Here is a 15,614-nt window from a genome sequence, read left to right on the forward strand (position 1 = left end):
GTTCAAACAGGTGCCATTAATACAGGTAACGAGTGGAGGACAGAGGAGCCTCTTAAAGAAGTTACAGGTCTGTGAGAGCCAGAAATCTTGCTTGTTTGTAGGTGACCAAATACTTATTTTCCACCATAATTTGCAAATAAATTCATTAAAAATCCTACAATGTGATTTTCTGGAGAAAAAAAATTCTCAATTTGTCTGTCATAGTTGACGTGTACCTATGATGAAAATTACAGGCCTCTCTCATCTTTTTAAGTGGGAGAACTTGCACAATTGGTGGCTGACTAAATACTTTTTCCCCCCACTGTATTTTCCATAAATACATAAGAAATATTATAGCCTGGGTACCGGTCTGTTTGTGCCATCATGCCACTCGTTATGTTTGGCATCACAAGGAGGAGAATGATAGCACAAACAGATCTGGGCCCAGGTTAGAAACATTACACAGCTTGGATTATGGTAGAACTGTTAACATAAACAGCATGGTAATACAGAATGTGTGACTGGAGACTTGGAGAATTGCCCCATGTAATTTCCTCATTGAGCATGCATTTGTATTATAAACTGCATTTACTATTCAACTCGGTTTAGAAAGCTTATCCATCTGAAAGCATGCACAATAAATGGAACGATTAATTCTAGGAACATGAAACGAATGGGAAAATGTTTGTATGAAAAGTGTTACTATTGTTTAACATGGGGATTCAGTAAACCATTTAGTGTAAACGTAAACAAATGTGTTTGCTACATGGTAATCTCTCTTCCCCCGAGATTAGCACCAAGACTGATTAATAACATCTCTAGTCACAAACGGATATATCAGAGAATGCCTGTGTTGATAAGATTTTAAAAAAAATCTAATTATACTGCATGAGTTTCCTGTCAAAAACAGAGTAGAGAATTATCAACTGTAACTTTTTTCAGCTGTCCGAAAATAATAGAACATTTAAATTTTTCCCCCAAAAAATCTGCGTTTGTCTCTGAAAAGCCATTTGCGGTAAAGTATCTGGCTCCATCATCATGGCAGCACTTCCTATGATGACGATGATGTGTTCTAGGAGCCAGTCCAATTACATCTCTGTCAGTCCTCAATCAACAGCACTGACTGAGTGGCCTGATCAGTCCCACTGACTGCATCCCAAACGGCATCCTGTTCCCTATATAGTGCACTACCTTTGACCAGAGCCCTATTGGGAACAGGGTACCATTTGGGATGTAGCCACTCTCCAAATAGGAGGCCTGTCATTTGAAAAACGGCTAACAATAAACTGACCCTCTTTGTAACTGAAACCTCTTATGTGGAGACCATGGGCACGTTTAAGAGGCAAGGCTAAATCAACCGGCTGTAGATGAAAGTGGAGGAGTGAATTCGGGGGAGGTGCATACGCGACAGCCGAAAGTTGGACACTAATGTGGTTTTCCAACAGCAACGCTCAGATCAACATGGCAGTATTTCTAAAAGTGTTTCTTTATATCATGTTGAAATAAACATGGCTCCAACACCGATATCACACTCACAAACTGAAATTGTGTGTGTACATTGTACAATCAATTAGTGAGAGAGCCTCAAACATCACATCCATTTGTATATATCCACTGTATACATGAATCATGGCAAAGTTTGGTTCCTGTTTCATTCATGTCTTGGGTCACGTTTGCATGAGTCAACAACAGGGGAAAAAAACGAATGATTGGTTGACAATAGAGTCTCCCACAATGCAAGTGATGGCTGCAGGATGAAGTTGGTGAACAGCAACTGCACAAACTTGCTGTCGACTGCAGTCAAAACTTCATAACCTTTGATCACACGATTTTTGTAAAGTTCATGCTGTCGACATATAGGCGTTAGTAGGATCATTTTTATCACCATAATGCAACAAACTTTGAAAGATCAAAAGTGATCCGCTCGAACGTGCCCCATGTCACATATTCCCACGTCAGTGTGGTGTTGGTGGAGTCAAACATAAGTCTGAACGAGAAAGCCCTACTGTGCGCTGCGTAATTCCCTGGAACCAATGTCGTGACTTTACTGTGTGTTACTGTTTCACTTTCAACACTGACGCAATGGGGCCAATATCGCTTCTCTCCCCTTCTGCTCCTGCTCTCTTTCTGTCTGCTATTAGCTGTGAAATCTAAAACTACTGCCCTCAGAATCCCCAACTGCCAATTATCTCCCCAACTGTGCATTCTCCACAATTCACAAAGGTGTCATCTCCAGTTAATGTTTCATCTGGCCGGGAGGCTACAGAGGTCTGGAGCAAACAGACTGGTAGCCTGGGGTCCAAGCTGATTTTGATACAGTTCACTGTTCATGAAACGTAGTGAAAACAGGTTAAACGTAGCAAAATACGGCTCAGTCGGCTAGCTCAGACCCGATTTGACCTCCGCTCAGTTCTCAGGGGCTCCCATGGTCATCACCAATTCATTTTCATCAGGCTGGGAAGCTGCAGAGGTCTGGAGGAAACAGAGTGGTAGCCTTGGATCCCAACTGATCGCTAAAACGCGTTGAAAATTAGGTCGCTAAGATGACCTAAAGATGGAAATGAGCCTGAGTTCAGGTTACCAGTCTGTTTCCTCCAGACCTGTTATGAACCCCGTGGCTTTAAAAGTCTAGGGTGGATGGACAAGAGACCCGTAACATAATTCATGCAAATTAGAATCGTGACATGGAAACAGTGAGAACAAAAATACACCGACAACCATAAGCTACCGTCAAACATAAAATGTTTATTTTGAACACACGGTAAAGGTTTGGGAAAAAGGGCTGAGCAGGACCCAAGGAATGAAACAATAATGTTTAAAAAACTAAACTGATCTTGCCTGCCTCAAGAACCGCTAAGCTACTGCTAATCATACAAAAATTACAGTGGGTGGTCCGCTCAGGTCTAACTAGTGTTTTTAGACAGTTTTCTTCCTACGGGTAATGTATGCCCAAGGGCAACTTGCTTAAATCCCCCTTTTCCCAGAAACACACATAACAAAGTTACCAAACAGAGTAACCAGCAAATGAGTGCGTACACAAAACACAGGACACCACAGTATCCATACTCACATACGAAAATAGTCTCTCACAACAAACACAACTGACTGGCTTTTAAAACAATGGGAGGTGTGAGTGAAAAACCAGAAACAGGTGCAATACAGAGGAATGTCCACTGATTGGTCCACCTCAGCAATCAGCAGACAAACGGATGTCGGGCAGGTGGGACACCCCAACGACCATCAATCAGGAACACAAAGGACACCTGTGATTAGGGCAGAAGGAGAGGAAAAACACAAGAACACACACAGGATACCTGTATCCGTAACAAGACCTCTGTGGCCTTCCTAGCTTCATGAAGATGAACTGAAGATGACATGAAGCACCCGAAAGCTGTCCTCACTGAGCCGAGGTCAAACGGTGACCGTGTCCCAAATAGCACCCCATTCCTGACCTCGTGCACTACTGTGTCTGAGGGTTTCATTTAGCAGCCAGCCAGGCGTGAAGGGAAAGGCCAGGAGTCTCTGAGAGGAGGAAATGTCACAGCCCTGTCCCAAATGGAACCATGACCCTATTCCCTATATAGTGCGCTATGTTTGACCAGGGCCCATAAGAATCTGGTCAAAAGCAGTGCACTGGGTAGGGAATTGGGTGCCATTTGGGATGTAAGCCACATATAAAATGTGTTTAAAAGACTGTGAGCAGAACTCTATCTCTATATCAGAAGCCTCCTTCCTAAGTTTGAGTTATTCACTGCGTTAGCACACTCCGCCAACCCTGATGTTCTAGCAGTGTCTGAATCCTGGCTTAGGAAGGCCACCAAAAATTCTGAAATTTCCATCCCCAACTATAACATTTTCCGTCTAGATAGAACTGCCAAAGGGGGTGGAGTTGCAATCTACTGTAGAGATAGCCTGCAGAGCTCCATCATACTATCCAGGTCTGTGCCCAAACAGTTTGAGCTTTTAGTTCTAAAAATCCACCTTTCCAGAAATAAATCTCTCACTGTTGCCGCTTGCTACAGACCCCCTCAGCCCCCCAGCTGTGCCCTGGACACCATATGTGAACTGATTGCCCCCATCTATCCTCAGAGTTCGTACTGCTTGGTGACCTAAATTGGGATATGCTTAATACCCCAGCCATCCTACAATCCAAGCTAGATGCCCTCAACCTCACGCAAATTATCAACGAACCTACCAGGTACAACCCTAAATCCGTAAACATGGGTACCCTCATAGATATCATCCTGACTAACTTACCCTCTAAATACACCTCCGCTGTCTTCAACCAGGATCTCAGCGATCACTGCCTTATTGCCTGCGTCCGTAGCGGGTCCGCGGTCAAACGACCACCCCTCATCACTGTCAAACGCTCCCAAAAACACTTCAGCGAGCAGGCCTTCCTAATTGACCTGGCCCAGGTATCCTGGATGGATATAGATCTCATTCCGTCAGTAGAGGATGCCTGGTTGTTCTTTAAAAGTAATTTCCTCTCAATCTTAAATAGACATGCCCCATTCAAAAAATACAGAACTAAGAACAGATATAGCCCCTGGTTCTCCTCAGACTTGACTGCCCTTGACCAGCACAAAAACATCCTGTGGCGTACTGCATTAGCATCAAATAGCCCCCGTGATATGCAACTTTTCAGGGAAGTTAGGAACCAATATACACAAGCAGTTAGAAAAGCAAAGGCTAACTTTTTCAAACAGAAATTTGCATCCTGTAGCACTAACTCCAAAAAGTTTTGGGACACTGTAAAGTCCATGGAAAATAAGAGCACTTCCTCCCAGCTGCCCACTGCACTGAGGCTAGGAAACACTATCACCACCGATAAATCTACAATAATCGAGAATTTCAACAAGCATTTTGCTACGGCTGGCCATGCTTTCCACCTGGCTACCACTACCCCGGCCACCAGCTCTGCACCCTCCGCTGCAACTTGCCCATGCCCCCCCGCTTCTCCTTCACACAAATCCAGACAGCTGATGTTCTAAAAGAGCTGCAAAATCTGGACCCCTACAAATCATCTGGACTAGACAATCTGGACCCTTTCTTTCTAAAACTAGCCGCGAAATTGTCGCAACCCCTATTACTAGCCTGTTCAACCTCTCTTTCGTAACGTCTGAGATCCCCAGAGATTGGAAAGCTGCCGCGGTCATCCCCCTCTTCAAAGGGGGTGACACTCTAGATCCAAACTGTTACAGACCCATATCCATCCTGCCCTGCCTTTCAAAAGTTTTGAAAGCCAAGTCAACAAACAGATCACCAACCATTTCGAATCCCACTGTACCTTCTCTGCTATGCAATCCGGTTTCCGAGCTGGTCATGGGTGCACTTCAGCCACGCTCAAGGTCCTAAATGATATTATAACCGCGATCGATAATAGACAGTACTGTGCAGCCGTTTTCATTGACCTGGCCAAGGCTTTCGACTCTGTCAACCACCGCATTCTTATTGGCAGACTAAATAGCCTTGGTTTCTCTAATGACTGCCTCGCCTGGTTCACCAACTACTTCTCAGATAGAGTTCAATGTGTCAAATCGGAGGGCCTGTTGTCTGGACCTATGGCAGTCTCTATGGGGGTGCCACAGGGTTCAATTCTTGGGCCAACTCTTTTCTCTGTGTATATCAATGACGTCGCTCTTGCTGCTGGTGACTCTCAGATCCACCTCTACGCAGACGACACCATTTTGTATACATCTGGCCCTTCATTGGACACTGTGTTAATCAAACCTCAAACGAGCTTCAATTCCATACAACACTCCTTCAGTAGCCTCCAACTGCTCTTAAACACTAGTAAAACAAAATGCATGCTCTTCAACCGAACGCTGCTTGCACCCGCCCACCCGACTAGAATCACTACTCTAGACGGGTCTGACCTAGAGTACGTGGACAACTACAAATATCTAGGTGTCTGGTTAGACTGTAAACTCTCCTTCCAGACTCACATTAAGAATCTCCAATCCAAAGTTAAATCTAGAATCGGTTTCCTATTTCGCAACAAAGCCTCCTTCACTCATGCTGCCAAACATGCCCTTGTAAAACTGACTATCCTACCGATCCTTGACTTCGGCGATGTCATTTACAAAATAGCCTCCAACACTCTACTCAGCAAATTGGATGTTGTCTATCACAGTGCCATCCGTTTTGTCTCCAAAGCCCCATATAATACCCACCACTGTGACCTGTACGCTCTTGTTGGCTGGTCCTCACTACATATTCGTCGCCAAACCCACTGGCTCCAGGCCATCTATAAATCACTGCTAGGCAAATCCCGCCTTATCTTAGCTCATTGGTCACCATAGCAACACCCACCCGTAGTCTGCGCTCCAGCGGGTATATCTCACTGGTCATCCCCAAAGCCAACACCTCCTTTGGCCGCAATTCCTTCCAGTTCTCTGCTGCCAATGACTGGAACAAACTGCAAAAATCTCTGAAGCTGGAGACGCTTATCTCCCTCACTAACTTTAGGCATCAGTTGTCAGAGCACCTTACCGATCACTGCACCTGTACACAGCCCATCTGAAATTAGCCCGCCCAACTACCTCATCCCTATATTGTTATTTATTTTGCTCATCTGTACCCCAGTATCTCTATTTGCACATCATCTCTTGCACATCATTCCAGTGTTAATACTAAATTGTAATTATTTTGCACTATAGCCTATTTTATTGCCTTACCTCCATAACTTGCTAAATTTGCACACTGTATATTAATTGTATTTCTGTTGTATTTTTTTTTTGATTTTTGTTTTTGTTTTACCCCATATGTAACTCTGTGTTGTTGTTTTTATCGCACTGCTATGCTTTATCTTGGCCAGGTCGCAGTTGTAAATGAGAACTTGTTCTCAACTGGTTTACCTGGTTAAATAAAGGTGAAATAAAAAAAAAAAAAAAAAAAATCTCATTCTGCAGGGAACCAAAAGGTTACCTCATACACAGAGGTAGTTGTATCACTGTGGGTTACCCTCCCTAACCCTGTCACTACTCTCCCTCTATCCTCCATCCACTCTCAGCTTCAGTTGCGGTGTTCGTCCCAAAATGGCACCCTATTCCCTATACAGTGCACTACTTTGCACCAGGTCTCATAGGGGTTTGGTCAAAAGTAGTGCACTACATAGGGAATAGGGTGCCATTTGGACGCATGCTCTGTCCGCTGTCCATTATGGTAATGAGGCTGTATTTCAGGGGCCCATATTTCTGATCTGTTACTTTTTACGAGGATCATCTCCACCTGGGCTGAGTGAGTGATAGGCGGAACATTCAGGGAACCCTATAGATTAACACAGAGCAAGTCTCAAGTGTACTGAACAAAAGTAAAAAACGCAAGATGCAACAATTTCAAAGTTTTACTGAGTTACAGGTCATATAAGGGAAATCAGTCAATTGAAATAAATGTATTAGGCCCTAATCTATGGATTTCACATGACTGGGAATACCGATATGCATCTGTTGGTCACAAATACCTTTTTTCTTTTTTTTAAGGTAGTGGTGTGGACCAGAAAACCAGCCAGTATCTGGTGTGACCACCATTTGCCTCATGTTGTCCCACTCTTCTTCAATGGCTGTGCGAGTTGCTGGATATTGGTGGGAACTGGAACACGCTGTCGTACACGTCGATCCAGAGCATCCCAAACATGCTCAATGGGTGACATGTCTGATGAGTATGCAGGCTATGGAAGAACTGGGACATGTTCAGCTTCCAGGAATTGTGTACAGATCCTTGTGACATGGGGCTGTGCATTATCATGCTGAAACATGAGGTAATGGCGGCAGATGAATGGCACAACAATGGGCCTCAGGATCTCATCACGATATCTCTGTACATTCAAATTGCCATCGATAAAATACAATTGTGTACGTTGTCCATAGCGTATGCCTGCCCATACCATAACCCACCGCCACCATGGGGCACTCTGTTCACAACGTTGACATCAGCAAACCGCTTGTCCACACAACACCATACATGTGGTCTCGTTCGTGAGGCCAGTTGGACGTACTTCCAAATTCTCTAAAATGAAATTGGAGGCGGCTTATGGTAGAGAAATTAACATTCAATTTTCTGGCAACAGCTCTGGTGGACATTCCTGCAGTCAGCATGCCAATTGCATGCTCCCCTCAAAACTTGAGACCTTTGTGGCATTGTGTTGTGTGACAAAACTGCACATTGTAGAGTGGTCTTTTATTGTCCCCAGCACAAGGTGCACCTGTGTAATGATCATGCTGTTTAATCAGCTCTTGATATGCCACACCTGTCAGGTGGATGGATTATCTTGGCAAAGGAGAAATGCTCACTAACAGGGATGTAAACACATATTGCACAACATTTTAGAGAAGTAAGATATTTGTGTGTATGGACAATTTCTGGGATCTTTTATTTCAGCTCATGATACATGAGCAACACTTTACATGTTGCGTTTATTTTTTGGATCAGTATATACAGTGGGGGAAAAAAGTATTTAGTCAGCCACCAATTGTGCAAGTTCTCCCACTTAAAAAGATGAGAGAGGCCTGTAATTTTTCATCATAGGTACACGTCAACTATGACAGGCAAAATGAGAAAACATTTTCCAGAAAATCACATTGTAGGATTTTTTAATTAATTTATTTGCAAATTATGGTGGAAAATAAGTATTTGGTCAATAACAAAAGTTTCTCAATACTTTGTTATATACCCTTTGTTGGCAATGACACAGGTCAAACGTTTTCTGTAAGTCTTCACAAGGTTTTCACACACGGTTGCTGGTATTTTTGGCCCATTCCTCCATGCAGATCTCCTCTAGAGCAGTGATGTTTTGGGGCTGTCGCTGGGCAACACGGACTTTCAACTCCCTGGGGTTGAGATCTGGAGACTGGCTAGGCCACTCCATGACCTTGAAATGCTTCTTATGAAGCCACTCCTTCGTTGCCCGGGCGGTGTGTTTGGGATCATTGTCATGCTGAAAGACCCAGCCACGTTTCATCTTCAATGCCCTTACTGATGGAAGGAGGTTTTCACTCAAAATCTCACGATACATGGCCCCATTCATTCTTTCCTTTACACAGATCAGTCGTCCTGGTCCCTTTGCAGAAAAACAGCCCCAAAGCATGATGTTTCCACCCCCATGCTTCACAGTAGGTATGGTGTTCTTTGGATGCAACTCAGCATTCTTTGTCCTCCAAACACGACGAGTTGAGTTTTTACCAAAAAGTTCTATTTTGGATTCATCTGACCATATGACATTCTCCCAATCCTCTTCTGGATCATCCAAATGCACTCTAGCAAACTTCAGACGGGCCTGGACATGTACTGGCTTAAGCAGGGGGACACGTCTTGCACTGCAGGATTTGAGTCCCTGGCGGCGTAGTGTGTTACTGATGGTAGGCTTTGTTACTTTGGTCCCAGCTCTCTGCAGGTCATTCACTAGGTCCCCCCGTGTGGTTCTGGGATTTTTGCTCACCGTTCTTGTGATCATTTTGACCCCACGGGGTGAGATCTTGCGTGGAGCCCCAGATCGAGGGAGATTATCAGTGGTCTTGTATGTCTTCCATTTCCTAATAATTACTCCCACGGTTGATTTCTTCAAACCAAGCTGCTTACCTATTGCAGATTCAGTCTTCCCAGCCTGGTGCAGGTCTACAATTTTGTTTCTGGTGTCCTTTGACAGCTCTTTGGTCTTGGCCATAGTGGAGTTTGGAGTGTGACTGTTTGAGGTTGTGGACAGGTGTCTTTTATACTGATAACAAGTTCAAACAGGTGCCATTAATACAGGTAACGAGTGGAGGACAGAGGAGCCTCTTAAAGAAGTTACAGGTCTGTGAGAGCCAGAAATCTTGCTTGTTTGTAGGTGACCAAATACTTATTTTCCACCATAATTTGCAAATAAATTCATTAAAATCCTACAATGTGATTTTCTGGAGAAAAAAAATTCTCAATTTGTCTGTCATAGTTGACGTGTACCTATGATGAAAATTACAGGCCTCTCTCATCTTTTTAAGTGGGAGAACTTGCACAATTGGTGGCTGACTAAATACTTTTTCCCCCCACTGTATTTTCCATAAATACATAAGAAATATTATAGCCTGGGTACCGGTCTGTTTGTGCCATCATGCCACTCGTTATGTTTGGCATCACAAGGAGGAGAATGATAGCACAAACAGATCTGGGCCCAGGTTAGAAACATTACACAGCTTGGATTATGGTAGAACTGTTAACATAAACAGCATGGTAATACAGAATGTGTGACTGGAGACTTGGAGAATTGCCCCATGTAATTTCCTCATTGAGCATGCATTTGTATTATAAACTGCATTTACTATTCAACTCGGTTTAGAAAGCTTATCCATCTGAAAGCATGCACATAAATGGAACGATTAATTCTAGGAACATGAAACGAATGGGAAAATGTTTGTATGAAAAGTGTTACTGTTGTTTAACATGGGGATTCAGTAAACCATTTAGTGTAAACGTAAACAAATGTGTTTGCTACATGGTAATCTCTCTTCCCCCGAGATTAGCACCAAGACTGATTAATAACATCTCTAGTCACAAACGGATATATCAGAGAATGCCTGTGTTGATAAGATTTTTAAAAAAAATCTAATTATACTGCATGAGTTTCCTGTCAAAAACAGAGTAGAGAAATATCAACTGTAACGTTTTTCAGCTGTCCGAAAATCATAGAACATTTAAACTTTTCCCCCAAAAAATCTGCGTTTGTCTCTTAAAGGCCATTTGCGGTAAAGTATCTGGCTCCATCATCATGGCAGCACTTCCTATGATGACGATGATGTGTTCTAGGAGCCAGTCCAATTACATCTCTATCAGTCCTCAATCAACAGCACTGACTGAGTGGCCTGATCAGTCCCACTGACTGCATCCCAAACGGCATCCTGTTCCCTATATAGTGCACTACCTTTGACCAGAGCCCTATTGGGAACAGGGTACCATTTGGGATGTAGCCACTCTCCAAATAGGAGGCCTGTCATTTGAAAAACGGCTAACAATAAACTGACCCTCTTTGTAACTGAAACCTCTTATGTGGAGACCATGGGCACGTTTAAGAGGCAAGGCTAAATCAACCGGCTGTAGATGAAAGTGGAGGAGTGAATTCGGGGGAGGTGCATACGCGACAGCCGAAAGTTGGACACTAATGTGGTTTTCCAACAGCAACGCTCAGATCAACATGGCAGTATTTCTAAAAGTGTTTCTTTATATCATGTTGAAATAAACATGGCTCCAACACCGATATCACACTCACAAACTGAAATTGTGTGTGTACATTGTACAATCAATTAGTGAGAGAGCCTCAAACATCACATCCATTTGTATATATCCACTGTATACATGAATCATGGCAAAGTTTGGTTCCTGTTTCATTCATGTCTTGGGTCACGTTTGCATGAGTCAACAACAGGGGAAAAAAACGAATGATTGGTTGACAATAGAGTCTCCCACAATGCAAGTGATGGCTGCAGGATGAAGTTGGTGAACAGCAACTGCACAAACTTGCTGTCGACTGCAGTCAAAACTTCATAACCTTTGATCACACGATTTTTGTAAAGTTCATGCTGTCGACATATAGGCGTTAGTAGGATCATTTTTATCACCATAATGCAACAAACTTTGAAAGATCAAAAGTGATCCGCTCGAACGTGCCCCATGTCACATATTCCCACACCGTCAGTGTGGTGTTGGTGGAGTCAAACATAATAAGTCTGAACGAGAAAGCCCTACTGTGCGCTGCGTAATTCCCTGGAACCAATGTCGTGACTTTACTGTGTGTTACTGTTTCACTTTCAACACTGACGCAATGGGGCCAATATCGCTTCTCTCCCCCTTCTGCTCCTGCTTCTGTCTGCTATTAGCTGTGAAATCTAAAACTACTGCCCTCAGAATCCCCAACTGCCAATTATCTCCCCAACTGTGCATTCTCCACAATTCACAAAGGTGTCATCTCCAGTTAATGTTTCATCTGGCCGGGAGGCTACAGAGGTCTGGAGCAAACAGACTGGTAGCCTGGGGTCCAAGCTGATTTTGATACAGTTCACTGTTCATGAAACGTAGTGAAAACAGGTTAAACGTAGCAAAATACGGCTCAGTCGGCTAGCTCAGACCCGATTTGACCTCCGCTCAGTTCTCAGGGGCTCCCATGGTCATCACCAATTCATTTTCATCAGGCTGGGAAGCTGCAGAGGTCTGGAGGAAACAGAGTGGTAGCCTTGGATCCCAACTGATCGCTAAAACGCGTTGAAAATTAGGTCGCTAAGATGACCTAAAGATGGAAATGAGCCTGAGTTCAGGTTACCAGTCTGTTTCCTCCAGACCTGTTATGAACCCCGTGGCTTTAAAAGTCTAGGGTGGATGGACAAGAGACCCGTAACATAATTCATGCAAATTAGAATCGTGACATGGAAACAGTGAGAACAAAAATACACCGACAACCATAAGCTACCGTCAAACATAAAATGTTTATTTTGAACACACGGTAAAGGTTTGGGAAAAAAGGGCTGAGCAGGACCCAAGGAATGAAACAATAATGTTTAAAAAAACTAAACTGATCTTGCCTGCCTCAAGAACCGCTAAGCTACTGCTAATCATACAAAAATTACAGTGGGTGGTCCGCTCAGGTCTAACTAGTGTTTTTAGACAGTTTTCTTCCTACGGGTAATGTATGCCCAAGGGCAACTTGCTTAAATCCCCCTTTTCCCAGAAACACACATAACAAAGTTACCAAACAGAGTAACCAGCAAATGAGTGCGTACACAAAACACAGGACACCACAGTATCCATACTCACATACGAAAATAGTCTCTCACAACAAACACAACTGACTGGCTTTTAAAACAATGGGAGGTGTGAGTGAAAAAACCAGAAACAGGTGGTGCAATACAGAGGAATGTCCACTGATTGGTCCACCTCAGCAATCAGCAGACAAACGGATGTCGGGCAGGTGGGACACCCCAACGACCATCAATCAGGAACACAAAGGACACCTGTGATTAGGGCAGAAGGAGAGGAAAAACACAAGAACACACACAGGATACCTGTATCCGTAACAAGACCTCTGTGGCCTTCCTAGCTTCATGAAGATGAACTGAAGATGACATGAAGCACCCGAAAGCTGTCCTCACTGAGCCGAGGTCAAACGGTGACCGTGTCCCAAATAGCACCCCATTCCTGACCTCGTGCACTACTGTGTCTGAGGGTTTCATTTAGCAGCCAGCCAGGCGTGAAGGGAAAGGCCAGGAGTCTCTGAGAGGAGGAAATGTCACAGCCCTGTCCCAAATGGAACCATGACCCTATTCCCTATATAGTGCGCTATGTTTGACCAGGGCCCATAAGAATCTGGTCAAAAGCAGTGCACTGGGTAGGGAATTGGGTGCCATTTGGGATGTAAGCCACATATAAAATGTGTTTAAAAGACTGTGAGCAGAACTCTATCTCATTCTGCAGGGAACCAAAAGGTTACCTCATACACAGAGGTAGTTGTATCACTGTGGGTTACCCTCCCTAACCCTGTCACTACTCTCCCTCTATCCTCCATCCACTCTCAGCTTCAGTTGCGGTGTTCGTCCCAAAATGGCACCTATTCCTATACAGTGCACTACTTTGCACCAGGTCTCATAGGGGTTTGGTCAAAAGTAGTGCACTACATAGGGAATAGGGTGCCATTTGGGACGCATGCTCTGTCCGCTGTCCGTTATGGTAATGAGGCTGTATTTCAGGGGCCCATATTTCTGATCTGTTACTTTTTTACGAGGATCATCTCCACCTGGGCTGAGTGAGTGATAGGCGGAACATTCAGGGAACCCTATAGATTAACACAGAGCAAGTCTCAAGTGTACTGAACAAAGTAAAAACGCAAGATGCAACAATTTCAAAGTTTTACTGAGTTACAGGTCATATAAGGAAATCAGTCAATTGAAATAAATGTATTAGGCCCTAATCTATGGATTTCACATGACTGGGAATACCGATATGCATCTGTTGGTCACAAATACCTTTTTCTTTTTTTTTTAAGGTAGTGGTGTGGACCAGAAAACCAGCCAGTATCTGGTGTGACCACCATTTGCCTCATGTTGTCCCACTCTTCTTCAATGGCTGTGCGAAGTTGCTGGATATTGGTGGGAACTGGAACACGCTGTCGTACACGTCGATCCAGAGCATCCCAAACATGCTCAATGGGTGACATGTCTGATGAGTATGCAGGCTATGGAAGAACTGGGACATGTTCAGCTTCCAGGAATTGTGTACAGATCCTTGTGACATGGGGCTGTGCATTATCATGCTGAAACATGAGGTAATGGCGGCAGATGAATGGCACAACAATGGGCCTCAGGATCTCATCACGATATCTCTGTACATTCAAATTGCCATCGATAAAATACAATTGTGTACGTTGTCCATAGCGTATGCCTGCCCATACCATAACCCACCGCCACCATGGGGCACTCTGTTCACAACGTTGACATCAGCAAACCGCTTGTCCACACAACACCATACATGTGGTCTGCGTTCGTGAGGCCAGTTGGACGTACTTCCAAATTCTCTAAAATGAAATTGGAGGCGGCTTATGGTAGAGAAATTAACATTCAATTTTCTGGCAACAGCTCTGGTGGACATTCCTGCAGTCAGCATGCCAATTGCATGCTCCCTCAAAACTTGAGACCTTTGTGGCATTGTGTTGTGTGACAAAACTGCACATTGTAGAGTGGTCTTTTATTGTCCCCAGCACAAGGTGCACCTGTGTAATGATCATGCTGTTTAATCAGCTTCTTGATATGCCACACCTGTCAGGTGGATGGATTATCTTGGCAAAGGAGAAATGCTCACTAACAGGGATGTAAACACATATTGCACAACATTTTAGAGAAGTAAGATATTTGTGTGTATGGACAATTTCTGGGATCTTTTATTTCAGCTCATGATACATGAGCAACACTTTACATGTTGCGTTTATTTTTTTGGATCAGTATATACAGTGGGGGAAAAAAGTATTTAGTCAGCCACCAATTGTGCAAGTTCTCCCACTTAAAAAGATGAGAGAGGCCTGTAATTTTCATCATAGGTACACGTCAACTATGACAGACAAAATGAGAAAACATTTTCCAGAAAATCACATTGTAGGATTTTTAATTAATTTATTTGCAAATTATGGTGGAAAATAAGTATTTGGTCAATAACAAAAGTTTCTCAATACTTTGTTATATACCCTTTGTTGGCAATGACACAGGTCAAACGTTTTCTGTAAGTCTTCACAAGGTTTTCACACACGGTTGCTGGTATTTTGGCCCATTCCTCCATGCAGATCTCCTCTAGAGCAGTGATGTTTTGGGGCTGTCGCTGGGCAACACGGACTTTCAACTCCCTGGGGTTGAGATCTGGAGACTGGCTAGGCCACTCCATGACCTTGAAATGCTTCTTATGAAGCCACTCCTTCGTTGCCCGGGCGGTGTGTTTGGGATCATTGTCATGCTGAAAGACCCAGCCACGTTTCATCTTCAATGCCCTTACTGATGGAAGGAGGTTTTCACTCAAAATCTCACGATACATGGCCCCATTCATTCTTTCCTTTACACAGATCAGTCGTCCTGGTCCCTTTGCAGAAAACAGCCCCAAAGCATGATGTTTCCACCCCCATGCTTCACAGTAGG

Source organism: Coregonus clupeaformis, chromosome 33, assembly GCF_020615455.1.
Source record: "Coregonus clupeaformis isolate EN_2021a chromosome 33, ASM2061545v1, whole genome shotgun sequence".
Taxonomy (NCBI): Eukaryota; Metazoa; Chordata; class Actinopteri; order Salmoniformes; family Salmonidae; genus Coregonus; species Coregonus clupeaformis.